The 17,298-nt window shown below is 42.1% G+C and overlaps 1 protein-coding gene across 3 annotated transcripts in view; it reads right to left on the bottom strand.

The window, feature by feature from the left end:
• The window catches only part of ELMO1 (engulfment and cell motility 1), a 488,726-nt gene that overhangs the window by 432,373 nt on the left and 39,055 nt on the right, over nt 1–17,298 (bottom strand). The window contains exon 2 of one of the 3 annotated variants that reach the window (XM_072964661.1): nt 5,713–5,800. The exons of the other annotated variants lie outside the window; for them this stretch is intronic. The gene's annotated coding sequence lies outside the window, so the exon portion shown is untranslated. The remainder of the gene's footprint in view (nt 1–5,712; nt 5,801–17,298) is intronic. 3 annotated transcript variants of the gene reach the window in all.

Below are 17,298 nucleotides of genomic sequence, written 5' to 3'. Positions count from 1 at the left end.
CTTTTGTCCCGCAATCTATGCAGTTGATTTTCTGTAATATAATAGTTCGTGTGCCACAACACTTGGCAAAATGACAACATCTCAGCCTTCTGGGAAGTTGAGTTTGGGGAAAGGAATATTATAATTTGGGGCAAGACATTTTGTGGTTGGAGAAACCAAACGTCATCCTGGCTCCCCACCAATATCTACTGAACTATTGCCTAGAACTAAACAGAAGTTGGAGAAGGGATACTTGCCCCCCACCTCAACCCCACCCATCAGACATCCATTCTGTGCATGATGTGGTACTGTATTTACACAGCAGACCGCACAAAAGACCGCTGCCACCTGCTCAACACAAAATGCATTCTGAATTGCAACAAAAACTTTGGAAAAGGGTAATTTAAGTAGCACACAAAACAAGCCAACACGTAGGGCGGCTTCTAAAAATACAACCATGTAATTTACATATTTTTGGAGCAGAACTTGCTCAAATCACTCTCTGAATACAGGGAGCCATTGGCCATTTCAATGCTGGAAGACTTGAGTTTTTCAGGTTTTCTCTTTTGAGCAAAGTAGACTTTTCTTTTTTAAACTTTTAATTCAAGAAAGAAATTACAATGCAACGCCAAAGCAGTACTTTCCACAGCAGCAAATTAGAGAGGGCTAATTTGTGGGCATGGCCCTGCCCTGTTATCTGTACCTTGTCACTTTAATTTAGCACAACCCAAACCTTGCCATTTCTTTTGTTTTAACTTCTCCACGTAGCAGAATTTTAGCCTTCACACTGGGTTTCAAAGGGTCCAAAATAAAACTAGCCCACATTAAGGCTTTTGTCCTTTTTCCAGTTCAGAAGCAGGATTTTTGTTAAGGCACTAAGTAGTCTTGGTAATTTTTTTTAAAGTATTTTAAAACACTGAGATTTATATTCCTCCATTATGCTGATAGGTATGTGGACAGACACGTGTATTTCCTAAAGCAGAAGCAATGAAGTTGTTACTTGAAATCTGCACGCTTGAATCCATTGCTAAAATGTCTCAGCTATGCAAGAGTGTAAGAATCACGAATTAATCAAGTTGGAAGATACGCCTTCCATCCTGCTACCCTGCGGAGCATTAACAAGCAAGAAATACAGCTTGGGCTCAGGGTGAGTCGGTGAGTCTCCAGATCCTCACTATCCTGCTCTTACAGTAGTGAATCCAGTCATTCTTCAACCATAGGAAATAGACTGTCAAGTTGTAGTAGATCTGAATGCTTCTGCCTCCACCTGTGTGTGTGTAAAACATGAAGCACGGGTGTCCCCAAGACCCTTCATTAACTCTCTGGAACACGGAACCGTCATTAGGGAAAGCTGGCCTTTGAAACAAAAATTAATCGCTATAAACAGAAATACCTGTTTTCTGCAGCCTCTTGGGTGTCACCCAAATTCCAAAATCTCATCGCCTTCCTTCCTTATTCCACCCGCCTTTCTCACCTCTTGAAATTCAGAGCAGATTTCCCAGCACTTTCATCCCCCAAGGAGCAAAGCCTTAAGTATCTATCACCTGTGCTCTCATTCTGCAAATCATTTGGCTAGAAATATTAGTAACAGTCGATGACTGTGTACGGGCTATCACAGCAGCAAGTTGTAAAAGTGCACCATAGACATGGAAATGCAGGCTCTTTTGAAACTCAAATGGTAATTGGAATTCAGAGCTAGTGCTCCACCATAAATCTGTACTTTGCAGCTGTCACTGGGAGTAAAAAGTCTGTCTCTTGACTGAGCAGGGACCCAAAGCCCATTACAGGGAGTGTTTTCTTACACAGCTGTCAGCCTCGCGCCACTTCACCACTTGGAGGAGAGGGATCAGTTTCACATCAGTTTCACATCCCGCCCAAGGGGAATGCCTGGCAGAGCTGGAGAGGGCAGAACTCTTTCCATCAAATAGGAAATCTGACTGACAGAGGCACAGCTTGGGAGGGTACCCCAAGGAACACATTTCTTGTTACAGCCTGCCTTTTCTGTCACCCGCTCCCCTACTCCCAGATGCAAGGAGGCCCAGGGACAGAATGAAAGTGAATGTTACAGGTCCCTAGGGAGACCACAGGCCCTACCTGCTTTGAATAACATGTTCCAGGTGATTCTATTTCTCATCCTTTTCACAGGTCTACAGAGTTTGGTACTCATCATAGCCCCTGACCCAGTAAAAAAAAAAAAATCAAACAGATGGCAAAGACTAGTGCCAGAATTCACATGGGGCTTTTGGTTTTGTTTTGCTTGCAAATGGAAACCAAGTCTCTGTTCCTTGAGCTTCGTAGGTGCCCTCCACACCACCCTCCAAGCTACTGTTTGTGTCCGCCAGGTGCTAAGGGCTGTGAGCAACTCATGAGGCAGCACTTCTAGGTGAGAGGACAGTGAGGTTGCCGGCATCTGCCATGGAACACAGATGGCCAAGCTGGGACTCAACAGCTGACCTGGTGACCGGGTAGACTCTCTCCTGATCCCCCAACTGAACACAGGGTTCAGTGTCCACAATACAAAAAACACAAATCAGGCATGTTCTGGAAAGGAGTGGTTATCATTTATAAAGGCATTTGTATGAAAGGCCTTATCATGGTATGGGCAAAAGAGTAAACAAAATCTAAAATGACACTACATTGAGGACCCTTAAGTTGGAGCAGTGTGAGCCAGTCCATATATGTATGTGTGCTTCTTTTGTAAAAATCAAAACAGCCTTCTGACCTTCCTTTGAAGATTGCAGGGTTCATGCCTGAGAGTTCCCATGGCCTCCATCACTCACAGAAGGACCCAGACCCTCTTGGCTGGTCTCTAACCAATGAGCCGTACAGAACCATTGGTCCTGGGTTGTGGGTGGACTCACTGGCGTGCCTGGTTTCAGGTTTCCAGCATCTCTTCACAAACAGGCTCGAACACTCAGGAGTCTCAAGGTTTGGGCAATCCTGTGTAACACCCACCAGGAAACAAAGCTTTTACATAAGAAGCCATCTGGGACCACAGATTCCAGAGCAAAGTACCCAGGGGCCTTCAAGTGCCCTGGAGGAGATACGGCCACCTGTGAGAGACAGAACCGCAAACCCTCCAGTGAAGGAGGGAACGAAGGGACAGGGTTGGGGTGGGAGAACACTACTCAGTTGCAGAAAGAGAACTGTAATCTCCATTCACGTATGACAGCCCTGCGTAGACTTTGCACCAAGGATCCAAACTCCTTTGGTTCATAGCAGGGGAGCACATTGGTCTCAAAGGGGAAAAAATATACCCATTTGGACTAAATCTCTAAAAGAAAGTCTGCAACCCAGGGAAGTTAAATAGATAATAAGATATTCCAAGGAGATAAGTCTCTGGGGGAAAAAAAAGGTTTCCTTCCTTTTGCATGGCTCTAGACTCAAAAAAAAAAAAAACAGAAAGAGGGAAGTTGCTACTCTAGAATGCTGCCTCTCTCTAACCCAAGTTCCCACATGGCCAGTAGTGGCAAAAAGGATCTCTGAGGACCCTGAATAAAGTGCTATATGTCCCTGAGAATGAACATACAAAATCAACCCAGGAGTCAACACCAAATTACACACAAGCAAAAAGTATTTAGGGGTTCACAACCTGGTTGAGGCTATTACCATATTTAATGAAAGAACAGAAGCAGAAGGGTGGCCAACCATGGAAGCAGACAAAAACTGGAGCCTGGGAGGCCACCCCAGCTCTACCCAAGGGAGGGCAAGCTCCGCCCCACCCTGCCCCGCCCCAGACTCCCGCCTCCCCGTGGCATTGCCAAGTGTGAGGCTCCAGTGCAGACAGCATGAATCAGGCTGCCCTGGCCGGATGCCTCTGGATGCTCTGATCACACTGGCCAACTCCTCCCGCTGTGATTCCTTATTTACCAAGCAGTCTCCTAATTACCACCCAGCTTCCCTTGAAGTTTGCTACAGGGAGGAAATCTGCTAGTCGGAGTGCCAGTGGCCTTGAGTGCATTTCTCACAGTAAATCATCAAATTGGCATCTTGTTCCCCAGTCCCTAGAAACCTGCTAATTGCACCTGCCCCTGGGAGGTAACTCTGCTCTCCCGGAGCTGACAGTCTGTCTTTGGAGCCTGTTTTCACCTGCTGAGAGCTGTTGAGATGCAGACTTGCTCTTGGCTATGCCCCAGGCTTCACCACCTCTTCACCTCCAAAGCTTCTCAAGGAACACCAAGACCCCTCTTCTTCACATTTCCATCAGCATATAATGCACAGCGAATCTCATCAGGACAACTTGACTGTCGGAAAATGTTCAATTTTATTTATTAACTTTTTTCTTTAAAAAATTTTTTTCAAGCCATCTCAAATTTACCAAAAAAAGAAAAAAAAGCAATTAAAGGACAAAAAACTCTTTCTGAAATACTTGAAAGTAACTTGCCAAACAGAAGTCCCATCACTCAGTGATACTTGAGTGTGTATTCCCTACAACAATAACATTCTCCTCCGTAACCACACCACCACCATCAAAATCAGGAAATTAACATTTAAGACATGTAGCGTTTGCTCCTGGATTCTGTTCAAATTTCATCAAATGACCCAATAATGTACTTTAAAACAAAAGGGTCCAGTTCAGAATCACATAGTGCTTTTAGTTATGTCTCTTTAGCTTCCTTTATTTTAAAACGCTTTCCTCAGTCTTACCTAGATTTGTCTGACCTTGACAGTTTTTAAGATTACAGGCTGTTTATTTTGGATAAAGTCCCTCAATTTGGCTTTGTCTGGTGCTTCCTCTGATTAGATTCAGGTTATGAATTTTTGGCAGAAAATTACGGAAAAGTGATGCTACATCCTTTTCCTTGAATGTTAAGTGATGCATGATTTTGATTTGTCCCTTTGCTGCTAATGTTCACCTTTTTCCCCAGCTTGTTTGTGTGTATGCCACGTGTGTGTGTGTGTGTTCAAATCCCCACAAGTCCATGAAGACTGGCCTGCCTAACCCAAGGACAGGCTGTGAGCTAGGGAGGACCTCAGCAAACCTTGGTTTGTACCTTCTCTGCCCTCTAGCACATACAGTGCATTATTGCTCTGCTTCCCCCTTGGGGGGAACAGTAATGATGGCAATGACCCCTGATTTATAGAGATACACTTACAGAGATGGGATTATAGAGAAAAGGAAAGAGGAGAGACAACATGCTTTTGTGGACAAATAATAGAATTCCTTAGGTCCTATTCATGCAATTTTTTACATAGCTAAACAGAGCTAAGTTGCATTCACTGCTTCATGCAAAAACGGTCCCATTTCACTCATTCATTCATTCAACCCACAAACATTTATGGAAAATTGCTCCCTGTTAGGCACAGGGGCATCGACTTACATTGGACCCTGCCTTGCCCCAAAGAACAGCACAATCCCTCAAGGAAATGTTATAAACAAACAGCTATGGTGCAGTACTGAGAAGGAGAACCTAGTCCAGGTTAAGAGGGAAGCAATCCAGCACAGAGGAATGGCTGACTCAACACCATCTGGCATATTCTGCTGAAAGCAAATGTAAACAGATCCCAGATCAGCCTGTGAGCAAAGGTGAGCTACAGGAGAGGGGAGATTGGCTGGGTCAGAAAAGCCCTGGTAGGCTCAGCAAGCGGGGGAGGGTATAGCTCAGTGGGGGAGTGTGTGCTTGGCATGCATGAGGTCCTGAGTTCAATTCCTCGAACCTTCATTAAAGTAAATAAACAAATAAACTTAATTACCTCCCCTACCCTGGGGGGAGAAAAAAAGAGTCTGCGTACCTTGCTTCTTAAGCCATGCGAAACCACTAGAGTTTGAAGCCAAGTGGCAACATCACGCAGATGTTTTCACAACAATCCAAGGAATCACCTACAGAGGGGAAGAAGTGGAGAACAGAAGGGAAGCTAAGTACACAGAATATAGGGAGTCACCAGTCAGACCAGAGGCTGATGAGGGTTAATCCAGGGCAGGGTCGATGAGGAGGAAACAGAAGCCAGGTTCCATGGAAACAGAGGATGCAGTAACCATGGGATCTTGTAGGAGCGTGAGAAGTAGAGGACCAAGACACATCAGGAGGGCCCGGAGGCTTTTGGATTAAATGAATACGTGTGGGGTGCCTTTAATCAGGACCCAGAATATAACAACAGGAGGTGTTGCTAATGGCACTTTCAGACACGAAACCAACTTCCCAGCCTCTTAAATCTGGAATCCTAGTGAATGTATACTCATGCCAGTTAGTAGAAGGTTTCAAGGACTGTTTGCTGTTAGGGATAGATACCACAGCATGCTGAGTTTCAGCCCTAGTATTTTAATTACATTTGAGTGCTAGCATTACCTACTGCAGTGATTACTGTGGGCAGAGCTGGGAGTAATTTTATAGTAAGAGAAAGAGAGAGGGAGAGATGTTTAAGACTTGTTCATCCATGCCTCTCTCACTGCACCTACCACTTAAGTTTCCCTAATCATTTCCAGTAATTTTGGAGTTGACGCAGTCTATTGTTGACTTAATGCCATGGCACACCTCTCATATATTTATTTTTAAGTAATGAGAATTATAACCAATTTTGTTTTGAGAACTGTATGAGATCTTTGAGAAAAACTGAAAACATCCTACAGTGTTCAAAAACTAAGCTTGGGAACTGCACTTTTACACAGTGGAAGATAAAAACTGGATGCTTGGCCAAGGTCTAGATGCATTTATGGTTCTTTGCTCCTCCCAATGTTTTGTTTTATTAATGTAAAGCAAACACCTCTGCTACCTTTTATTTTTTACCCTGTATACCCCATAAGCAAATATTCAGGTTTGAGGTAAGAGATGGGTACAATCCAAGTAAAATCCATCCAAGGAGTCCAGATAATTCATGGACATTTTGCACATTTTATTTCTGATTTATGGGGAGGAAGAAAAACAAGAGTACCATAGTTCTATTGTAGACAATCTCAACCTTTTTTCCTTATTTCTTCCTTTTGTTTATCTAGATTCTTTTGTGCACGGTATTGGGTTACCCTCAGCCACACTTGATCATCACTCTCCTTGGTGAGAAGCATGTGAGTTTTCAGGGTAGCCTGGTGAAGTATAATCGGCAGTGGACTTTGATTCACATAAAGCGGGGCTCATTTGGTGCTTCCACATTGCGCCCTGTCCATCCTGCACTAAGCCACTTGAACACTCTTGAGCCTCTGCGTCTTCCTCTGCACAGTGGAGACAGTGATAAGCCCGCCAGGGAAGATTTATGTGAAGATTAAATTGCACAATGCATGTGACAAAGAGTCTCTCCTTGCCAAGCTTTAGTCAGGCTCCTCTGAGCCGTCTGCTTTCATCTCTGTCCTTGTAGAGTCCAATTTAAACAAGAATCCTGCTAACTCAGTTTAGAAAGAATCCTCACCCTCAGTACCTGATCAGATTCCTCATCCCTCCAGTGAATTGTGATCACCCTGGCCTGCCTTCAGCAAGGATCCTGTTGAGTCAGGTTAGTAAGAACCCCCTTATTCTTGATGGTCCCTCTTACAGTAATTCTCCATCCACTGACTACTCCCCTACCCTGTTCCTTAGCTGTAAATCCCCAATTTCCCTTGTTGTACTTGGAATTAAGCCCAGTTCTATACCGAGGCCTCTTTTTCCCTTATTGCAATGGTTCCTGAGTAAAATGAGTTTTACTGCTTTAATCACTGTCTAGCTCTGGTTTTTCTTTGACACAGGTGAACGCTTCTAACATTGATCCTAGTGTAAAGCAATCTCCAAAATGTTAAATAAAAAAAGACCCTCAAACAAATATAAGATAATCACATATTAAAGATGTATTTAATTCAATGAGAAAACAAATAGAATAGAAATATTGTTTCAAAGGATTATAGGAGTGGAGAAATATATATAGTCACTGAAAGAAAGAATGCTGAAATCAGATTGCTAAAGGAGACACAAACTTTGTTTAATGCCTTGCAGGGCATCAAAATTATACTTTTGGGATTATCTTTCTTAATGGAAAAAATTCATTTGCATTGCACCATTTTCTATAGGCATTCATCTACCCTTTATAGACCTGTAAAATATCTTAGCCAATAGTAAATAGTAAATCAAAGAAAAGTAAAGAAAGGCATATAGGCCTAGAGAATTAGATAATCCTTGAGTAGGGACTATACAAATAAGACTTTGACCACCATCCTTTTGCCTATTTGCCTGTTTCCAAGTTTCAGATATATATATATATGTATCTCTATACAAAGAGAGATAAATAGATACATAAACCTGTACACTAGAATGTCATAGGTGTTCAATAAATGCTGGCCAGAAACTAATTATTTTGAAAAAGCTATATATGAAATCCTACAGGACTCAGGCAAAGGAGTAATAAGGGGAAAATTCATAGTATCAGATGTTTTCATTGAAGAAAAAAAGGGAAAATAAAAAATTTTTGCAACATGTTATGAAGACTTATTTGTCTAAATCTGATAATGTAACCCTAAGAAAGACAGAATGGTATAGAATGAAGATAGAAATTTTCATCTGAAAGAAAACAAACTGGCTGGAAATATAAAATTAGCCATAGTCTTGAACTCTAACAAACAGGGTAGAATGCCTGCAAAATGTATAATGCCTGCAATTGAATTTCATTTAACTTACTTGTATATTAAAACAGGAAATCACATAAGACCCAAGAGAAGCTCAAAAAACTTTTTTACATCCTCTCATAGTATAAAATCTCTTAATTTCATTTCTTTTTTTAATCTTTCTATTCCTTTAAGTAGCAATATTTAAAGTACTTCATGCTCAAAATAGGAAGGTTCAATTATCAAAGACTGAGGAAACTGAAGGAAAGTTCAAGCTCATCTTTGAATCAATATATGAGGAATCTGTAGCGTAAAGGCAAAGACTCTGAAAGGTATCTTTTAAGACAGTCCCACTTGGTAGAACAGGTTCACCAGTAGGGTTATGGACAGCATGTTTGTGAAGACAGAGTTCGAATCCTTCAGGTCCGTTTACCAGTGCTTCTCCTGTGGGCAGCCCACATAACCATTCTGGGCTGCAATTTTCTCATCATGGCCAGTAATACAGATTTCAGTAGCACTTTTTTGAGCATTAAATGAGTTCACAGCCATAAAAATTCCATCATAGTCCCTGACACATAAAAGACACTAGTAAATAAGTATGACTATTTTCCTGCTCCCAGGGTAACATTTTTAAGATGTATAAACACATGAAAAACAGTAAAGAATTTCTGAACTGTATCCTCAGTCACTCAGAAAGTAAGGAGGTTACTATTTTTTTTTTGGTTGCTGTTGTTCATTTTTATTTTGCCTTCCTAGCTCCAGGACTTTTAAGTTTCTTTCATACGAAAACTCAGTCTATATATTCACTTAAAAGTAAGCATTTAATTCATCATTGCGTACACTTTCTTCTGAAGCTGTCTTCACTGCTTAATTCAAGTAACAGGATAAGGAAACTCGGATGGGAACCAAGAAGGGACTGACCTCACCAGCTCTGTTTATCTTCCTGCCTTGTTTCCATTATTTTATTTACCTCCTGACATACAATTCCTGGACACTTGAAACAAAAGAAAACTTTTCTAAGTAAGGAAATCAAAGGGCAGAGGTTTCCTACCCCAGGGAAATGACAAAGAAGGGCAGGAGATCAGAAGATAGCGCAGACTCTTGTATGCTATTGCCACATCATAGTTTCTCAGCCTCACCTTCACCCATAAATCCCTCCTGGATATAAAAAAAAAAAAAAAAAGGATGACCTTAACTGGGGCTTGTTGATACTTCTGGACTCATTTCCCTGATAGACCCTGTGTATGAGTTCCTCCCTCACTCCTCACTCCAAACCCAGAGGCACAGTAAGGCTTCCTTCAAGGGTCCCTATTCTATTCCTGGATCTTCTCTGGGAAACACCACACTTAGCTTAAGGCTCTGGTCTCCTAAGAGGATCATCCTCAACTTCCTGGCATGTTCCACCCCACAAGTGACTTTCCATATTGAGACAGACTGGGTTACTAGAAGAAGCTAGGCCAAACTCAGCTTCATTAGTGCTAATACTTAGTGAGACAAGGAGCAGCCCCCTCATGTACACCCTCACCAACCTAACAAGCAACAGCAGTTGCTGGCCAGATATCCGACCTTGGGACATTCCAGTCCTGACACCACATTCAGCCACTTGGCCGGACAAAGATCCTTGGTCCCCAGCCGGGTTTGTGCCCTCTCATCTGCAACCCGCCTCAATTCAAGAGGCACATCATTCTAGGTTCTGGCTCTTCCTTGATCTGTCTTGCCTTGATGTTGTTAGCCCACCTGTGCTCTGTGAGGACGTGACAATGTGAGCTGGGATCACGTCCTTGATTCAACTCACTCAACCAGCTCTTGGGGAAAAGGAGACGGGGAGGAGAAAAATTCTCTCCCAAGACTTGGGGAAGGGGAGTATAGGGCAGTTTTGCTGTGAATCAGTCATAATTTTATGTACAGATTTTCAACCAGTGAGTCTTTGCTGGAAGGACCACTGATTTTGTGTTTCACCAGGGCCCTAACCTGCTGTCAGGAAGGCCTGTGAACAGTCACCCTGGGCCAGCACATCACCCCATCTCCTTCAGCCCCAGTGCCAGTCCAATGTAGGCAGAGAAGGGGAACTTGAGTCCTTCAACTACAAGCCACTGTGAAAGTGTGTGGGAAAGGAGGAAAGGCTGAACTTTATCTTTTTCTTCCGGTAGACAAACATTCATCACACTTTTGGACAAGGCATGGCATTGCACTACCTGTAAAAGAAATAAGCTGAGTGACCTTGTTGAGGGGGAACTTTATAAATCCACAGAGGCGAGAAACCATATTATCTGTGGTTAACTTGTAGCACCATTACTCCAACATCTTTACCAGATTTCCTCATGTCCTTAAAGGACCCATTTCCTCTACAATTCTCAATTCTCAGTTTGCTATGACATAAAATGGGGAAAATACGGTAACCCTCACTCCAGGTACTGGCATTAACCCTCTTTCCCCTATGGTTGATGTGAAGACTGAACATTTTAAAATATGCAAATTATTTGGCCCAAAGAAGTGTTCCAAAAATTGATGATTCTCTTTTCCCTGCATTTATTTGCAAAATGCCGATTAAGTGCAGAAGGGCAGAGCAACTGATGTGTATGTAGTGGCAAACGGTCAGGCTTCTGGGGAGACTTCGGCTCCAGCCCTGCCACTTCCGCTGCAGAATGTAGTAACTTCTCCTTGGGAGGGAGTTATACACTGTAAACGAGATGACTCCTGTCTAGGTAGGATGTCAGATGGCCAAGGCTCACTTAGAGCTGAGGCCCTTTGTCATGCACACAGTAGAGTTCCTTTATTTAAACACTAAACCAATACGACCTGAAAAGCAGCACACTGCCCAGGATCAGGGGGCACTCCTGGATGGAATCAGCATCCACATGTCCCCATATGTGACCATGTGCTGTATGAACTATGAAGCCACTGGAATTATTTACAAAAAAAAAAAAATCAGCTTCACTCAGCAGCAGATTCACCGATTCATCCTGAGGGAGCACAGAACTAATTCATTTGTTTGTTTTTCTTTCTTTTTTTTCTTCTAGTTTTATGGAGATATAATTGACTTAAAGCTGTATGAATTTCAGGTGTACAGCATAATGATTTGGCTTAGGTACATCATGAAATGATCAGCACAGTAAGTTTAGTGAACATCTATCCTCTTCTATAGATAAAAAAAAAAATCAAAGAAACAAAAAAATTTTTTTCCTTGGGATGAGAACTCTTAGGATTTACTCTCTTAACAAATTTCATTTATAACATATGGCAGTGTGAATTATATTTATCATGTTGTACTTTACATTCAGTATACTCATTTATCTTATAACTGGAAGTTTGTACCTTTTGACTGCCTTTATCCAATTCCTGTTTACCCCCGCACTGGTAACCAAAAGGCTGATCTCTTTGTATATGAGTTTGTTTATTTGTTTGTTTTTGAAGTATAATTGATCTACAGCACCATGTCAGTTCCTGTTACACAGCATAGTGATTCGATATTTCTATACATTTCAAAATGATCACGTAATAATTCTAGTTACCATCTGTCACCATACAAAGATATTATAATTATTGACTATATTCCCCACAAGGAACATTTCATACCCCTGACTTACCTATTTTGCAACTAGACGTCTGTACCTCTTAATCTCTCTCACCTGTTTCTCTCCTCCCCTCCAAACCTCTCCCCTCCAGCAACCACCATTTTGTTCCCTGTATCTATGACTGTTTCCGTTTTGTTACATTTGTTCACTTGTTTTGTTTTTTAGATTCCACGTATAAGTGAAATCATACAGTAGTGGTCTTTCTTTGCCTGACATAATACCCTCTAGGTCTATCCATGTTATAGCAAATGGCAAGATTTTATTCTTTTTTATGGCTGAGTAATATTCCATCACACACACACACACACACACACACACACACACACACACACACATCTTCTTTATCCATTCATCTATTGATGGGAACTTAAGTTGCTTCTGTATCCTGATTATTTTAAATAACGCTTCGATGAACATAGGGGTGCAATATATTTTTGACTTAATGTTTTCATTTTCTTAGGATAAATACACAGAGCAGACTTGCTAGGTCATATAGTAGTTCTATTTTTAATTTTTTGAGGAATTTCCATCTTGTTTTCCATAGTCTGCACCAATTTACATTCCCACCACAGCACACGAGGGTTCCCTTTTCTCCACATCCTTGCCAACACTTCTTATTTGTTGTCTTTTTGATAAAAGCCATTTTGTCAGGTGTGAGGTGATATCTCACTGTGGTTTTGATTTGCATTTCCCTGATGATTAGTGGTGTTGAGCATCCTTTCATGTGCTTGTTGGCCATCCTCATGTCTTTGGAAAAATGTCTATTAAGATCCTCTGCGCAAATTTAAACGCAGATCCAGTTGTGTGTGTGTGCTTTTTAATGTATTTTCTAGTCCTAAAATTTCATAAAATCACTTCAGGGGGTAAATATTATTACAAAGCATTTTAACTGAAATATATTTTAAAAACCTACATTTTTCAACACAAATGAAAAAACTACATCAAATGTAAAAAATGTCCATCTGAAAAGTACACAGATTTTACATAAACATGGAAGGGAGTTCAAAAACGACAGAAGAAAGCACAAATCATCCTTTTCAGTTACTCAAGGATATTTGATTAGCTGTATTTGAAAAGATCAAGGAAGATCAAATTTTTCACTTCTTAGGGGTAACACTCAGGCTGCTGACCATCTTTTTATCATCCACCTCCAGACCATCTCCTTGTCAAGGAAGAAGTAAGATTTAAACCACTTTATAAATGGCAAAGTCCTTCTCCTGTAGGACACAGGACAAAGCCAATTTTCTTCCAACCATGTATGTGCATTTAGTAAAATTTTCAAGGCAAAAATCCTAAGCATTTTATGAAGCACTTAGAAGGAGACTAAGAGCCTTGTCTCACTTTGGTCCAAAAATTTGAATCCTAGGATTGAAAGAGACATTCACCATCATCTAACCCAGGCAGCTTTCACCCTTAATTTTAGCTGCAGAAGTCTTATCCAAAGGAAACCCCCAGGAACCCTAACCTGTGAGGAAGCTGGAAACATGTTTGTCCAGGAAGAAGTGGGAGGCCAGAGCCTGGCTCACTCCACCCCCATTCACTACCCCTGCAGGGACCTCTCAGATCATCTTCAGAAACTCAGGGCTCATGAAAACACAGTTTGAAAGTGACTGAAGAGTCCAGCCCTCATATCACAGATGAATGAGGATGCTGAGGCCAAAAGAAGTGACAAGTAGCTCTTGCAATATTCCCCGAGATAAATAAATGAGGCCCGGTCAAAAACTGGAGGGGCTCAAAAAAGCTACTTCCTGGTTTCTGTGCAGCTAGAGTGATTAAATGACCCATGTGAGGCCAAAAAGGCATCAGAGGAAATCTGCTAAAGGTCACTTTTCTGATGTATGTAACAGACAAAGTCAGAGAAGAGCTGCTGGCGTTTCCCCTTCCTCTTTCTTCCTATTCAGGGTGAGGACCCAGCGCCTGGCCCTGCAGCTGCCATCTTGAGACTATGAAGTGTGAACAAAAGACAAAAGGCCAACATCCTTAGTGTGGGTGAGCAGGAGAAGGGAAAAGAGCTTGGGTCCTTGATGACTTCCTTGAGCAACTGAATGAATCTGAAGCCGCTTGCCCCTGATTTCCGGTTAAGTAAACAATAAACGTCCTTATAATAAAAGACTGTTGGTCAGGTCTTCACCTACCGTATGCTACCTAATACCAAACACCTCTCTAGGTATTTCAGGATCCGTGTACTACACCTAAATTAGCACTTGCATTTCCGCACAAATTATCTCTAAGATCTGTTCCAAAACTAAAGTCATGGGGAAAGTTAAAACGCAAGGAGGAATGATACAGCCACCTTGGAAGATAGCTTGACACTTTTTACGGAGCCAAACATTTAGTCTATACTATACAATCCAGCAACCATGCTGGAACTATCAAGACATAAAACAATGTGAGTGAATCTTAAATGCATATTTCTAAGTGAAGGAAGCCAGTCTGAAAAGGCTACAGACTGTTTGATTCCAATTATCTGACATGCTGGAAAAGGCAAAACTATAGAAACAGTATGATCAGAAGATGTGTGGTTGCCAGGGGACTGGAGGCTGGGAGTGCAGGTGGAAGGGACGGGCAATGAAAGAGTGATGAATAGGTGGGGCTCAGAGGATGTTTAGGGCCATGAAACTATTTTATATGATGCTATGATGGTGGCTACTTGACACGTGCACTTCTCAAATCCCACAGAATGTACAACACACAAGTACACACAAAGTGAACCTAAATGTAAACTATGGATGTTAATGGATATTAACGTATCAATATTGGTTCATTAACTTTTCATAATGTACCACACTAATGGAAGATGTTGCTAATAGGGAAAACTGCGTGCAGAAAAGGTGATGGATATTGGAACTCTCTCTACTATCTGCTCAATTTTTCTGTAAAACTAAAACTCTTCCAAAAAATAAAATCTATTACTAGAAAAAAAGAAACAAGGAAAGAGGAGGGTGGGGAAGGGGAAGAATCCCTAAAATTCTGATTGTTTTCTTCTCAGATCAGTCCAGAAACTCACTCAATTTAAGGAGTGCATGAAAAGGTTTGAACCGGTACCTTCCACCCTCACCTTTCCACAAATCTTCTCCCCACTCCCACCAAGGCCTTTCTCTGAACTTCACCTTGGGCAGCTCCTCCCCTCCACCTTCACTTCACTCCAGGGAGTACACTTCACTGCTGCTCCCTTAGATCCCATGTTATTTTTACCTCTGATAATGGCATCTCTGGAAAAGAAGGCATCCTTCAGATGCTTCTCTGCAGTAATGGAAGTGACCACCTCGTGAATAATAAGGAAACTCCCCAGGCCCCCCAGGTTGTTTCCGTGAGGGTTTCCTCACACCCAAAACATTCAGAACTTTGTCCAACCTGCCCCATCTACAGGGCCCAGAATTCCAACCAGTGCTGAGATCTAGCAAAGAGTGGAAAGGTAGCAAAGGTCCTGAATTCAGTACAAAAAGAAGGAAGTCCCACACTCCAGTCTCAAGAGTTTCCTGGCTCTTTTTTTCCATAGTTTTCTTTGGAGTCTGAAATGCTGATTTAAAAGTTTAGCTCTAAATAGTCTAAGGTTGTCGCTGGATCATGGTTACTTGATGAAAAAACAAAATAGTAAAAAAAAAAAAAAAACAACAACAACAGTTTTTGCTTGGCTCAGGTTTCTTCCCTTCTTTTTCTTTCCCTTTTTATCTTTTTCTGAATAAAATGCAAGTGGGCACATCACCGGGAGTCCTCAAAGTGTGGACACTATGAAATTGGCCCGGAAGAAGGCATTTGCTGAGCAAACGTCCCCTGGGGAGAAGTCACTGTGGGCAGACCAGTGAAGCGTTGGTAATGGGGGCTACCAGCTGGGGGACTGAAATGCTTGTGTTAGACAGCATAATTTGGGGTGATAATGGGATTTTATCTGAATGAATCATTCCCACGAGTGGGGCATGGTGTTTAATACATCCAGACCAAACAACAAGAAGAACGAATAATAACTAACAACTCTTCCAAAAAGGTCAGGCTTTCTCACAATTCCCAGCCTTTGCACATACTGTTCCCTCTGCCTGGAATGCCCTCCCCTCGCAGCCCAATCCGAGCCTCAACCCCACCCAATGCACCCCCAATATGTCACACTCACAAATTATTTGGGATACAGAGGAGAATGTTTCTCCTTTGAAGAAATTTGCAAGTTCCCCAAAGCCATTATTCAGTTCTCCCTCTCTGCCCCCCATCATCTGTACCTGTCTCCTTTCACAGCGACTATTTGTTTGCAAGTCTTTGTCTACACTTGACCAAGGACTCCAAGGACAGAGACTTCCTCTTATTCCTCTTTCTAGCTCCAGCATCTGTGACCGTATGCTGCCCACAGACAGCCCACTCAGAACACAAATCACAGAAGAAATGAACACACAGATGGACTTTAGAGTATCCTGCATGTGGTGGCTTTAACAAGCCTATAAACAGAGTCTCTTTCAGCAAGAAATATTTTTCAGCTTGACAAAATATTAACATACATTATGTGCATCATTTAGCATAAAAATAAGCTCAAGAATTTTAACTCTGGGGAAAGCTGGCTTATCTGCTGTTATTCTCCCAAATCACAAGATAAAACAAATACATTTCCGTGTTGCTCTGACTGACACCAATATCTGCAATGAAATGAATTGCACAGAATGGCAATGCTAGCCTTGTCGGCAATGTTTCTGCATTTCACATCCTGGGCAAGCACACAGCAATTAAACTTGTGTGTGGGGGTGGGGGGCACTGAAATCATGTTTGGCAGGCTTAGGGGGACTCAGGATGCTGCGCTCAGTAATGGGAATGAGGTTGTCAGGAAGATAGACTTAGCAACATGGCAGTTACAGCATGGACAGGACCTCTTCCAGTCCCGAGGTCTGATAGAGGAAACCCTGTATCCTTCAGGGGACGGTGCCCAGGCTGCTCTGCCCCAGAGGGTCAACTCTGTTGGTCTCAACAGCTGGCCTCTGGGAGGCTAGCCTCAAGAGGACTGATCACAGAAGAATCAAAATTCACTGAGGAACCCAACCTAATAAGGAAAATATTGACACAGACTTCCCTTCTCAGTAATTCCTAAGTCCACTGAGGTTACAGGCAGAATCAGGAAATTAAGCTCAAGCTACAGAGGAGATGAGAAAAAAATGGCTTAAATGCTTCTAGGGCCTTGTCTTTTGCTCATTACGTCTTAGGGTTCATTCCATCATTCATGCGAATACGTGTGTGCCCTCTTTGGTCAGGTCCTGTGCTGAACGTAAT

This window comes from Vicugna pacos, chromosome 7 (genome assembly GCF_048564905.1).
Source record: "Vicugna pacos chromosome 7, VicPac4, whole genome shotgun sequence".
NCBI classification, from domain to species: domain Eukaryota; kingdom Metazoa; phylum Chordata; class Mammalia; order Artiodactyla; family Camelidae; genus Vicugna; species Vicugna pacos.
The sequence above is the reverse complement of the archived record's forward strand: the minus strand, read 5'-3'. Positions and strand labels throughout refer to the sequence as shown.